General features: G+C 40.4%; 1 protein-coding gene across 1 annotated transcript in view; it reads left to right on the top strand.

Moving 5' to 3' along the window:
* Positions 1 to 14,690, top strand: part of PKHD1 (PKHD1 ciliary IPT domain containing fibrocystin/polyductin) — a 238,734-nt gene that overhangs the window by 170,256 nt on the left and 53,788 nt on the right. The window lies entirely within an intron of this gene.

The following is a 14,690-nucleotide window of genomic DNA, read 5'->3' as shown; positions in this document are numbered from 1 at the left end:
AATGAGATGATCTTTGAGATCCCTTCCAACCCAAACCATTCCATGACTGGTGATTCTACCTGCCCCTTGCAAAGTCCTCTGAGAGCATTGAGGGGCACATGCCATAAAAACACCTCAAAACTGCAAAACAATACCAATAATTGGCCCTTCAAGGATTTTCATCTGCATCCCACTGAGGAGATAATCAAGCTGAAAACCCACTCCAGAAGTTTGACGACCCCTCTCTGTTTAAAAAAGGCCCATTCTGCTCAGTAACCACTTTCTGAAGGCTCCCACAGCAAGGCTCCATTCTCATCCTGATTAAAACTCAGCTCTCTGATTCCAAACAAACTCTTTAATTACAATTAGCATTCCCTGTGCCTGCTGCTGATGGTGGCCATTTTGCTGTAGAGATGCCTCGTTTGTAACTCTGCTGGTATGGGAGACTGATGGGAGGGACTGTAATTAATCCTGTTTTCCTTCACACTCTAAAACTGATTGAACACAAGAAGAACTTTAATCTTTAAACAAAATGTGCAAGGCTTTTCCTCTAAGGATCCCGCTCTAGCTGGCTGCTTACAGGGTTGATTTATGTGTTGTGTAGATGCAAACACTGATTTTTATTGTACCTTTTCCACCCTAATTATGAATCACATCCAAGCACTAATGCTCTAGTACTATTACCACTTAGCACCTGCATATTAATGAATAAATTTGCATACAAAACCTGGATTTTATTCAGATTCCCACCATTTTTAGCACATCCTAGCACACAGTCATAGGCATAAGAGGAATCCCCATCATCTAAAGTGCACTGAGGGTACAACCTCCACTCCATAGGGTTTATCTCCTTGTGAAACTGAGGTAACAGCATATGATAAATGTTGCCTTCCTCTGAAGCTATGACAAAATTGCTGTGTTTTCTTTTTCCTGCCCAAATCTGAATAGGGATTTTTTTTCCCCTCCCCTTCACAACTGTGTGTTAAATTCCTCTGCATTTCTCATTCTGACCTATGGTTCCTTTTGTCTTGAGGCTGACATTTGGAAAGGCACAACTTGATGATAAGGTAAATTCCTGGTCGTCTTCTTCCCTTCTCTCCTTCTCTTTCTGGCAAGTTGTAGCACTGAATATTTTTCACAGTGCAATGCAGGCTCCCAGAATAGACAAATTGGAGAAAAAGCTCAACTTTCCTGTTCCCACCCATCTCCTGCCAGCAGGACCAGAGCAATTATCATCCCCCCTGTGCTGGGCATTGATAAGGCCAAACCTTGAGTCTCATGTTCAGTTTTGAACTCCTCACTGCAAGAAAAAGACATTGAGGGGCTGGAGTGTGTCCACAGAAGGGAAAGGAGCTGGGGAAGGGTCTGGAATATAAATCCCATGAGGAGCAGCTGTGGGAGCTGAGGTTCCTTAATCTGGAGAAAAGAAGGCTCAGGGGGACTCTCTACAACTCCCTGAAAAGAAGAATTGGCCTTTTCTCCCAGGAAATTAGTGATAGGTCGGGGGAAATACTCTCAAGTAGCACAAGGGAAAATTCGGGTTGGATATTATGAAAAATTTCTGTCCAGAAAGGGTGGTCAGACATTAAAACAGGCTTCCCAGGACAGGGTTGAGGCCACCATCCCTCGAATTATTAAAATGAAATTATGAAAGGAAGAAGAAAGAAAACCAAGATGTGGCCCTTTGTGATATGGTTTAGTGGGCATGGTGGCATTCACTCATTCTTTATGGGCTTGATGACCTTGGAGGTCTTTTCCAGCTTTAATGATTCTGTAGGGACAGATTCCCCTTTGGTTTGACAATGCTTCAAGGCCTGTGAAGATGGTGGTGTTGTCACAGAATTATAGAATCATGGAATGGCTTGGAAGGGGCATTGGAATGGGATGATCTTTCAGATCCCTTCCAACCCAAACCAGTCTGTGATTGTATGATTCTATGATAAATATAAATATTTATGTTCACTTCAAGCTTCCAGTTTGGCCAATCAGATTGAAATTTCTGTCCCTCAGCCATTTTCAGATACTCTGATGACTCTGTGGGGAGCAAACCAAAACATTCAGTAGACTTCAGGGACAAAAAAGCCATGGAGATGTTTTATTAAAATAAGGAATATCACAGGGAAAAGGTTGTGAGAGCCATAACTGAGGCTCAAGGGATCATTCAGAATTATATTGATGTTCCTGGATTCACGTGATATCTTTTATTGAAGATGTAATTGATATAGAATTTATGAAATTTATTATTTCTATACCCACTTTTTTACCCCCTTTGTTTTCCCAGACTTTTACCCACTGAGTTTGCTCTTTGTTTATAGACCAAGCTTTTTATTGTGGCTCTCTGAAGAAGCAGAATTGTTCACTTCAAAATGAAATTTTAGTTTTCTGGATAAACCGCAGAAATTTAGAAAAAAAGAACAAAACAGGAGGGAACAGAGCCAACATTTTTGTTGCCATTATTATTTCTACTGCAAGAAAAAAGGAGTAACAACAAAAGTGGGTTTGAGTCCAACAAAGCATAATTACTTTTTAATGCGAGAGTCCTTTTTAGTCTTTTTTTTGTCTTTTAAATATAATGCTGTGAAAGTTTAAAATTAAATGTTTTCCAACACCCTCCTCCCTAAATAATTTATGAGGAACTTTCAAAGTACCATTTTTTTGAATTATCCAAAACAATTTAATGAGTTTAACATGAATTTGTAATTATTTAAATCTCTTTGAGCTGCCATTTTTGGATGACAAAATGTTTTTCTCCTAAAACTCATGTCTAGAGCAAGCCTCTTGCAAAAGAGCTTGGGGCCAGGCCTGGAGCACTAAATGGTTCCATGATAGAGGAAATACCAGAATCATAAGCTATAAACAGCAGAATTAGCTATAAACAGGAGTGTCTTGTTGGGGAATTTAGGATAAGTGAACAGTTTGTGTATTCAACTGATTCCTATGCCCAGGTTAAACCCCAGCTCCACGAAGGGCAGCTGATTCAACCATCCTTGTGTAGTTAAAGGATCAGCCAGTTGCTGGCTTTTTGCAGTGTTCATAGGACTCTCTTATCACAGTTCCTAAATCTGTAATCTGGGATGACTTTCAGAGCCATCAAAGTTCATTGTCTTCCCTTGGTGGAAATGTAGCTGAGGACCTGAAACTGGCAGAAGATCCAGTTGTCCCCACTTCTGTTGTCTCCAGCATTGTGATAGAATTTTGGAATGGTTTCGGTTGGAAAGGACATCAAAGGTCATCTGATTCCATCTCTTGTCATGGGCAGGGACAACTTCTGCTAGAGTTTAATAATGTCCCCTCAACTGAGCAAAGAGAGATTGACTCATTACATGGATAATACACAGAAATGGAGAGATGAAACCAAGGCTTTCCAGCTTTAGTCTTGAGCCTGCAGACTGATGTTTTCTTCCTGCTGACAGATACATTCTAGGCATAATTTAAGGCAATTTGGACTGAATAATCATAAAATCATAAAAGAGATCAGGTTGGAAGTGGACTCAAAAGCTCATCTGGTCCACCCTTTTGTGAGAAAGGAACATTATCTGTCACCCTGTCCAACTGCATTTTGGAAACCTCAAAATGAGTATGTGATGGAAACTCCACCATGTCCCTGGGTAGATTGTTCCAATAAATCATAGAATCACAGAATGGTTTGGCTTGGAGGGGACCTTCAATATCACCTTGTTCCATACCCCTGCCATGGGCAGGTACATCTTCCATCATCCCAGCTTGCTCCAAGCCCTGTCCAACCTGTACTTGGAGGCTTCCAGGGATGGGACAACTACAACACCCAGTGATTGCTATCACTGTGAAATAAACTTGTTTCTTGTAGTGAGATGAGACCTTTTCTGGTGCAAGCAGTACCTGCAGCCCATTGTCTTGCCCATGTGTCTCCTTGTGAAGAAAGATCTTTATCCTTTTTGTAGCTTCCCCGTAAGTACTGGAATGTTGTGATAGGATTCTCTCCTGAGCCTTGTCTCCTGCAGGGAGAACACACCTAATCTTTCAGCCATAGGAGAGGTTCCCCAGCCTTTTCACCAACTTTGTGTCCTTCCTTCAGTCCTCTCTGATTCTGATTTACTGGGGGATGATGAAGCCCCGGCCTATTTGATGTGTATTCATGCAACATTTTTTTTCTTTTGTAAACATATGCACCTTGCATTTTGTGTGAATAATTGGATTTATTCTCTCCTTTACAACGTGACAACTCCTTGTAAGTTCTTTGGATGCAGTAGAAGAATCAGTGAAATTTAGGTCTGTAATACCTCTGTGGGATGGGCATTTATTTTGACACAAGTTTTCCAGGAAGAGGAGAGTATTTGTAACTTGCCCAAGGTCAGTCATTGAATTAAAAATTTTCCTTCCAGAACCCTGACAGCCAAACTCTGAATCTAAAACCATACCACCTTGTTAAGGCAAGTGGAAATTTATGGTTGCATGGACTAGAATAAACCCAAAGTGTATTTTACATAGCACTTTTTACTAAAAAAAATATTCCTGGACTATATTTTGGGACATCACTAAACATTTAAATACTGACTACAGTTATAAAGAAACAAACAAAAAATTGCAGTTGGTTTGGGTTTTTTTTTTCAATTATTCTTAAAAAAACCCAGAGAATTTTTTTTATTGACTCAGCTTTCATGTTAATCTGTTGGTGATAGGATCAATGTGTTGTGGACAGCAAAACTTTTTATCTGACCAGCAAATCACTGAGATTATATTTTCCTCTGTCATTTTCAATCTGGACAAATCTAAAGGTGTGAAATTGCTCAGTACTCTTGCTTACTCTCTAGAGGTAATCAGTACATTTTCTAAATCATAAGAAGTGTTTAATTTGTAAATGCTGTTCTGAAGCAAGTTATGGAGACATTCAACACTCAATTTTATAAAAAATTATTGTAAAAAACTCTTTGAATTGCAACATTGAAGTTAAAAGTCATAGATAGATATACAGAAGTTTGCTAATTTTGTCAGAAATATGATAAAATGTCAGATGTAGGTAAGAAACAATAACTTAGATTATGGGTTGAAGATTTTTGTACTATTTTCCTTCTTCTGGTACTTTTAATTATTGAATAAAAAACTCAAACAATAGTTGAGAAGGCATAGAATTTTGAGACACAGGCTGGCAGTAAAAGTTAGGGCTAAAGCTGGGTGAAAATGTTGCACCATAAATATTTAATATTCCAAGGAATATGATTAGCCACACTAGCTATGCATAATTGTAGTCAGTAATTAAAGATGTCTGAGAAGAAAATGCAGGTTTGGTAGATCTGCAAGGAATGAAACAATGCAATATCAGCATTATTTTTCTCTGGAGCTTTTTGCTGTTGGTGTTCACAAATAGAAATTTGCTTTTTCTGCAATAAATGGCCCATGCAAAATGAGTTGGAAGTAGGAATGGAGGACATTAAAAGAGCTCTTACCAAGCTATTCTTTCATAAAAACCAAACCTAATATGATCAGAAAATGCTTGTAATCCTTAATTTTCCTGAAAACACATCTCTGGTAAAGATTTCAGCAGACTTTAATTAAGTTGAGACCAAAGCAGAGAATAAAGTTGGGAGGATTTTCATAATGCTCATGGGAGAACAAAGTTTAAAGTAATCCAAAGGGAAATTAAGTTATTTTTATATCTTTGATGCCTATGTGGTGGCTCATTGGGGTGAGATGGTGGAACACACGGAATTAAAGAATCAGCTTTGCCAACTTCAGTACAGCAGAGAGAGGAACAATTCTATGGGTGGAGAATACACCAGTTGGGATAGAAGACAGAGCAAGGAATGGCTTTAAACTGACAGAGGGAATGTTTAAATTAGAGGTATGGAAGAAATTCTTCTCTATGAAGGTGCTGAGGCCCTGGCACAGGTTACCCTGAGAAGTTCTGGCTTCCCCATCCCTCTGGAAGTGTCCAAAGCCAGATTGGACAGGAGCGACCTGGGATAGTGGAAGGTGTCCCTGCCCATGGCAGGGGGTGGAACAAGATGAACTTCTGTCTTACAGCACAAGCCAGTCTGTGATTCTGTGATCTGGATGCCACCATGAGATTTCCGTAGGGCACAGCTCTGCCAAGGAAAAACCACTCCTCTACATGATTTCTTTTGTTAAATCAGGGAGGAACTGGGCACTGTTGGGGATGTAGCAACCAGGTCAGCAGTGGGGCTGAGGTGGCCATGCCTCATGTCCATTTTGAAATACTCTAAATTACTTTCTCTCACAGTCACCTGCATTTCAGATTCTAATAAAAGGCTATTTTCCTTTTTCAGGATTTTCTTTTTCTTTAGTTCTGAATGCAGGATGTGTGGGATGAATGGCACTGTTCATTTTCCACAGATCAGCATAGAGCAATGTATATACACACCCAGATTATATATCTGTATAAGCCTGTCAAAGCCTATATAATTGTATAAGCCTATCAAACCCTATTTCCTTGTCCCCATCAAACAACGGTATCAAATTCTTTTCTCCCAATGAAGCCAAAAAAACCTTGGGCAAACCCAACCATTTTGCACATTTATTGCTGTAAATGGAGTTTAGCTTTTTGTGCCACCCTTTCTGCCTCTTTTCTAAATTCCTCAGGTTCTTTCGAACAGTCATGCACTGATGCTCAGCTGCATAAAATGTAAAATATGTATACATATCTATTAGGAATGATTATCCAAATGAATTTTAGAAAAACTGATTATGAAGTCAGGTCCCTGACAATGGGAGATAACCTTTCCCCTTAGGATAGCAATCCTTTTTGAAGATGTGCCAACAAATAGTTTGTGCCTACTCTTGCTATCAGAAATTCTTGGCTTCCCCTTTTAGCCTTAATCCCTGAGGATAAAAGAGCAGGTTTTCCATTTTACATACTCAACCCCTGTATTTAAGGAGCTATTTTTAAAAATGCCACCATTTTTAGAGTTTGTGAGATCTTGGAGAGCCTGTTTGCTTTCCTGGAGGCTCAGTACCCCCAAAACACCACATCACCTTTATTTAGGATTCTAGTTATGGATTTGAAGCCCACTTCTCTCCCTTTCTATAATATAATATAAATGTATAATATAAATAAATATAAATGTATAATATAATATAAATGTTGTCTGCAACACAAACAAAAGGTTTTTTATCATTGACATGATGACGCTTCTGTTTCAGTGTAGTGTTTCTTAAACTGCGATTCATGAAGCATTGGTGGTCCATGAAACCTGAATAACTGATGGACTCACTACTGATGGATTTATTTAGGAACCTGAGAGTTAAATGTCAAAAGAATTATTAGGCATGCGGAAAACAGGAGATACAAGGAATGGCTGGAAAAGCTGGGTGGCTTGCTCTTGAGAAAAGGTGGAAGAGAGGTTTAGGAACAGCCTTCAAAAACATGAGACTGCTGGGGATTGGAGAGAAATAAACTGCTCTCAAAGTGTGTGGAATCAGAAATAATGGTCTGAAGTATCATCAGGATAAATTTATGTGTTGGGGGGAAATGTTGGGATAAAGACAGAGAAACATGGGCATAGCTTGCCTGAGTGAGTTGCAGAGTCCTCATCAATGGTAGCATCCTTAGATAATCAGATACAGATGATCTTTTCCTGAGCGGGTGGAGGATGGGTCAAATAACTTCAAATAACTCTCTCAGCACCTATTTAAAAAATTCTGAGAGGATATTTGTGGTCTGCAGGAATCTTTGAGGTCTGACAGTGATACATGGGTCCAAAGGCCAGAGCACTGTAGGAGTTTTGGGTAATTACGACTCTCTAAATGCTTCTGATGAAGACAGAATGATCACTGAGGAGGAAAGGGATTGTCTCTCAACTCATATGCTTAGTCCTCATCATTCAGTCTGCCTGTTCTTGTGGAATGCCAATGAGCCTGAAATTCTGTGCAATATGTAAGTGTAGAGACCCATAGAAAATGGTTTCCAGGATGTGAGAAGAGTTTACAGCACCAGGGAACTAAAACTGGCACAGGTTGCCCAGAGAAGCTGTGGCTGCCCCATCCCTGGAAGCGTTCAAGGCCAGGCTGGATAAGGCTGTGAGCAACCTGGAATAGGGAATGGTGTCCCTGTCTTGAAAGTCCCTTCCAACCCAAACCATTCTATGAATCTATTCCTTATCTGGGACCTCTCCTCAAAGCTCAGACATCCTTCGTATTCTCTCAAGGAACTGTTCCATTCTTATTTATCATTCCTTCTTTGGTGATGCACACAAATCTGAGTCAGTCTTTGGGTTTTATTCCTACAATTTACCACCCAGAAATTTCCAGCATCTTCTGGAAGAATCACAGAACAATTTGGGTTGGAAGGGACCTTAAAGATCACCTCGTTCCACCCCCTGCCATGGGCAGGAACGCCTTCCACTATCCCAGGTTGCTCCAAGCCCCATCCAACCTGCCCTTGGACATTTCCAGAGATCCAGGGGCAGCCGCAGCTTCTCTGGGCAGCCTGTGCCAGGGCCTCACCACCCTCACAGGGAAGAATTTCTTCCTGATATCCAATCTAAACTTACTGTATTTCAATTTGACTCTACCCCCCCCCTCCCCGCCTTGTCTTGTCAATACATGCTCTTGTAAATATTCTTTCTCAATCTTTCTTGTTGACTCACTACAAGTACTGGAAGGCCCCAATTAGATAATCCCAAAGCTTTTTGTTCTCCAGGCTGAACAATCCCAATTCCCTCAGCCTTTCCTCATAGTAGAGGCGTTCTATCACTCCAATCATCCTGGTGCCCCCTCTGGACTTGCTCCAACACCTCCATGTCCTTCCTGTGCTGGAAATCCAGGGCTGGAAGGAACTCTGGAGGTGAGGTCTCACCTGAGTGGGGCAAAGTCACCTACCTTGATCTGCTGCCCATGCTGCCTTTGGTCCAGCTGCTGCAGAAGCTGCTGGTATTAACAGTCAAGCCAGAATGTGTCAGGAGAAACAGAGGAAGTGGAGAAGTGAGTTGCTCTGGAGCTACGATGGAACCAAGGACAGCATCTACATGGAACACCCTCTCCAGGCTTGCTGCCTTTAAGGAGGCAAGATGGTTGTGGTTAAGCAATTAAAACAAAAAAAAAAAAAAAAAACAGAAAAAAAGAAATGTGTATTTCATCCTGCAAGCATAACTATATTATTTCCTTTAGATCTTAGAGACATATTTATAATCCAACCAAACTGCTGAGTGGGAGTTTGCAGAGGTTTACAGGGGAAGCACCGCATTTTGCAACAATTAATTTTGCAGAGGAAGCAGCCTGTTTAAAGATGCCTGTGGCAGTCACTAAAATATGTGTTGTTTTTCAAGGCCACCAGACACACAGTTGGCTAGGTTGGCTAATAAACAAAACAACAATGCAAAAAAAAAAAAAAATCCAACCCAGCCTCATGGGGTTTGCAGGAAGAAGGGATGAGAAATAAAATGAATAATGCTTACCTGCTAGGGGTGGGTGAAGACTATAATTGTTTAGCCCCCAGCAGATCCCTGCAAGGGTTAAAAATGACAAAGATATTAGTTGGTGACTGCTAAGATTGTTGGTTTGAAGCTTTGGGCAAAACACAGACTGTTATTTACCGGACTTGGTCGATTTACTTCTTAATGCAATAATGACCTGTGAAATGAAACGTGAGCTAGACAATTGTTCCTCATTGTTTCCAGTAAAACATCCTTTCATACCCCATTAAACCACCATTAATTCCATTTGAAAGAGAAGCAGGCACAAGTACCAAGGGATAGCTCTCTTTTCCTCTCTTTGTCGGACTGATCAAGGCCTGTGGATGGAAAAGCAGCTTTCTCACCCATTTTAGAGGGTGTTGGGCAGACTGAGGTTCACATTTTTGAATGAACACTGCAGAGATCTACTGGATTCACACCCAGTGGATCACATTCCTGAGTTTTGCAGAACATATTAGGAAATCTGGCTAACAGTACCTTTATTGGTGTGTATGCATCATGTTTCTGTCTTTTTTTTTTTAATTTGGGTTTCTTCAAGCAGGAGATTTATGTAATCATGCAGCGTATGTGCAGATATATCTGTGCGTTATTTCCCTCCCAGTCCTTTTAAACTCATTTTCAATTTTGAATAAAACTAATAGAGTGATAAGTCCTCAAGGTAATAGATTCCTACAGGTGTTAAAAAGGTTGGATCTGTGAAGAAAAACTCTCTGGTGAGCGTTTCTGTCCCCCAAAGTGGGTTATCCATTTGGAGTCCTTTGGCTACCAAGAAATGTTCTCTGGAGTGAAACTCCACGTTTGTGTCTCAACTAAAGGAAAAAAACTTTTCCACACTGGTTCAGAGCTGGGGATCCAGCCCCAGCTGTGTAGTGCAGCACTGGTTCCACTTGGCATGGAGCTGTTCTTTACCTCCTGGTTCTCCCCTGCTGTGGCATTGAAAGGTGTGCATTTTGTGGCATTACATTTTGTGGCATTACATTTACAGTTGCACTTATCTCAGAGGTCTTTTCCAAAGCCAAACCTCCACAGCCTTCCCAACCAGTAACCAAATTGTCTTCTTGCTGCTGTTTGGCCTTACCTGAAACCTAGACCAAGGCATTTAATCAGTTCTTTGGCAGGTGTTGTCCACCTGCAAGGAGGCTGCCATGGATCAATGGCTTTGATCCAAGAGTTCCACTGATTCCATGCAATCACAGTTTGACAGCCTATACCGTAACATTCCATCATATTACTTGTTCTTTCTTTTTACTTGCTTCTACTTTTATATTTTATTTTATACTCTACACTTTAATGTTATTTGCTACACTAGATGCCTTTCTTTTTCCCTGATAGATTTATGCCTGGGGAAAGATTTTGTCTGAAAGTTTGCTCAGAAATGGTTCAGCTGCAATGAACAAAATGAAGCTTTCTTTTGGTGTGTGTTAAAAACAAATCTCTAAACTTTAGAACTTATGGCCTTACAGCAGCGGGTGAGGGTTATCAGGGAAACTATTCTGTGGTCAGTAAGTTATTTTCTATTTACAGTACTTGTGAAAAACTGTGTCCAGAACTATTTATGAAAATAAATTTCTTAGATTCATTATTTTCTCATGTTCTTTAAGCCTTGTCTATCACTTGTGAAAATTTCAGCTCCTGCTCTTCTGCACTGTTTGAAGCACAGACATCAAATGCTCTCCTGAGTATTTGGAGCCTCAAATCCCACATTCTAGCTCTCTTTCTTTGCATCTGCTGATTAACAAAAGAATTCTGGGCACTTGTTGACCCTGGTTGCTGCCCAAGGCTGTGTCCCCAGGAGGCAAACATGTGTTGTGTCCTGACTTTACAGACTGGGCTGGGCAGGAGCCAAGGGATTACAGAGTCCTCTGGGGTGGAATGGAGAAGAGACCTCAAAGTTTTACCAGCAACAAGTATGGCATACACTGGGAAAAAGCTGGCTGGGTGTTGGTAAACCAGCCTTATTATTAAAGCACCTGGCACAGTTTAGCTTGTGTAGGATGGAGATTTTTGTGTGTCTGCCTGTGTGGGACTCAATGATTATTTATAAGATCAAGTTACACTTGCAAAAAAACCCCAAAACCCAAAACCCCCCATTTTGTGGTAGGCTTTAATTACAGTTCTGAAAAGAGATGGAGAATAAGAAGTGCAAAATCTCTTATCATGAGTCTGAGGAGCAATAACCTGGGAAAATGGATATCTTTTTTCCTTTCCCTGTAATTCTTCCTACGTAGCCCTGCTCTGGTTCAGAGTGAATCACGATGGTCTTGTTTGTGTGTATGCAAACATTTGTGTTTATACTCACACAGGCACTGCCCTCACAACTGTTCTTGGGAGCATTTCATCATTTTTTCCTCTTATCTTCCAAATATTAGCATTTAATGAAATACACATTTCCTTCATTTATCTTGAACCTACTCCAAGGCCAGCAAATACCAGGACCTCAAATGTTATGACAGGATAAATTCTTTATTGGTTTGTTTTCTTTTCATTCTTTCTGTTTTCACTGTGATTTTTAATTTTTTTTAAAAAAGATTATAGACCCTTATGTTCCAGCTCTAGGAACCTGGCTTCCAACTGAGGTACACAAATATGTCCAAAAAAATGTCCCTGAGACCCATCCAATGCAGACAGCTGTGCAGCAAACAGGAAATTGAGGAAGTCAGGTTCATCAGAAACACAGGATTTCCTTTGTGGATGTTTCAGATAAAGCATCTTTAATTTTTCCATGCTGAATCGGTGCTGTAAAAGAGCTACAGGAAAAGCAGGGGAATTTTCTCCCTGTTCTTTGATGTCAGGGATGTAAAAGTACAACTGAAAGACAGGTTGTTGTGGGGACCATCACACCTTGGCCATGTTGGCGTGGCTTCTTCCAAGCAAACTCTTGTTTGTCTGTCCATGTTCCGGGCTGGCAGGACAGGAGGCAGCTCTGAACCAGGAGCTTTGTCATTGTCACTGTCACTGACACACAAGAGCAGCACTGCTAAAGGTGTCTGAATTTTGGGGAGATGTCCCAGAGAGTGAATGGAACCACAGAATTGTTTGTGTTGGAAGGTACTTTTAAGATCAGCTCTTTCCACCTCCTGCCATGGGCAGGGACACCTTCCACTATCCCAGGCTGTTCCAAGCCCTGTCAAGCCTGGCCTTGGACACTTCCAGGGATGGGGCAGCCACAGCTGCTCTGGGCACCCTGTCCCAGGGCCTCAGAACCCTTACAGTAAAAAAATCACTTGATTACCCTGTGAAATTAGGATAATTCTTATTTTTTCCTTCCACTCATTAGTTTGTAATGACTCCTGACATTTCAGAGTCAGGAACTACAGAAATGTCTATGTGGCATCTGGTATGGTGTGATTCCAAACTAGTTTGAGTCCCCTGTGAACCACTGGGAAAAAATTACAAACTGTTAATTATCAGTGTTCCTATGGCATTACTAAGTCAGGCAAGCACTTAGACGTTGCCTCTGTGACCTTAGCTTGCCTTGCTCTCCTCTTCGTGCTTTTAAATTTTGACAGTCTTTGCTTTGACAGTTTTCATGATCACACTAAGAAACAAGCAATTTTGACTCATTCGGCCCAAAATGAAGTTGCTCTGGACATGGCTTAGGGCTGTGTTCTAACACACATTTGTACAATAGAGAAGGCTGTGGGGAGACCTTATTTTGGCCTTTCTGTATTAAAGGGAGCTTTTAAGAAAAATGGGGGCAGATAATTTATCAGGTCCTGCTGCAAGAGGACAAGGGTTGATGGTTTTAAATTAGAAGGTGGTCAAGCCAGATTAGATATAAGGGAGAAGTTTTTGCAATGAGGGTGGTGAAACACTGGCAACACATTGTCCAGAGAGATGGTGAATGCTTCAGTCCTAGAAACATCAAGGTCAGGTTGGACAGGGCTCTGGTGTAGGTGGTCTCTGGGTGATGTTCTTCAGCCATGGGGGTGGTGAGGCCCTGGCCAAGGTTGTCCAGAGAAGCTGTGGATGCCCCTGGATCCCTGGAAGGATCCAGTCTGGATGCAAGGCCAGTCTGGATGGGAATTGGAGCAACCTGGGCTAGTGGAAGGCGTCCCTTCCCATGGCAGGGGGTGGAACTGGATGATCTTCAATGTCCCCTCTAATCCCAAGCATTCCAGAATTCTAGGATTCTGACATGCACACCAAAAATCAGCAGGAAGTGCACAACTATCCATCCCAGTTTTGAGCATATTGCTCTCAGGACACAACTTAATAGAACATTTCATCTTAATAAAGTTAAAGTGTTGAAAGCTCGGGCCAAGAGGTTGCTACACGCAAAAGCTTCATTTCACAAAATAATTACTGAGACAAAACATGCAATTTCTTCATTTATAAAGCATAGCTTTGATATAGATGTCATCACTTTACCAGAGTTCAAAGCACATGTGGTTGACACTATGTGCACCACTGGGTTCTCAGGATATGTAGCATGAGTATAATGCTTAGTTAAAATAATTAGTTGAAAAGAGCATATTAATTTCTGAGTGAATTTTTGGAGAAACAGCTCAGTGCTTTGGAAAAAAGAAAATTTATTAACTGACATTATGTGTAAGAAACTGCAAAATAAATATTTTCATCTGGGGTAGTTATGTTGAACACTCAGTTTTAGATCATGCCAAGAACATGTTTATTAACTTAACATGTAAAAATTTATATTCATTTCAATATACAAATATATAACTATGTTATGATAAATAGAAATATATTTATGAATATATGCAATTATAAAATCATTCCACATTCTCCAGTTGCTGGGATAAGACACACAGAACCAGTGAGAGCTACCACAGCATCATAAGGTGCTTTTCAAGAACTTTTCAATGAAAAGGTGTGAGGTTTTTTCTTTTTTTTTTTTTTTCTCTCTTGTAGGCATGCTAAATTAACAACAGCACCTCATCTTGTCTTAGAAAATAAGTTGTCAAGACAAGGTAACCTAGCCACTTCAATTTGTCCCACAATAGAAGTCATGGATCTGTGCAATATATTGGACTTCTGTGTCCTTGCTTTTTTTTTTTTTTTGCCTTTGTCTTTCCTATTCTTTTTTTCAAATCTGGGTAACTACTCAATAATTCTTGTTTCAAAAGGCCCTATTTTCTCATTCTTGGATAAGGCAACTTGAATTAAAACTTTGGGATAGATTTTTCTTAAGAGACCAATATAGAATTTAACTTCTGTGTTTGACAAGTTAATTGGCCAAGGTTTAAAACCATCAGTTATGCAATAAAACTGTATGTAATTAATTAAAGGGAGCCGATTATTTTCAGTCAGGCTCTGTTCCTGAAACATCCTCCTACTCACTAA

Source organism: Melospiza melodia, chromosome 3 (assembly GCF_035770615.1).
Source record: "Melospiza melodia melodia isolate bMelMel2 chromosome 3, bMelMel2.pri, whole genome shotgun sequence".
In the NCBI taxonomy this organism is placed as follows: Eukaryota; Metazoa; Chordata; class Aves; order Passeriformes; family Passerellidae; genus Melospiza; species Melospiza melodia.
The sequence above is the reverse complement of the archived record's forward strand: the minus strand, read 5'-3'. Positions and strand labels throughout refer to the sequence as shown.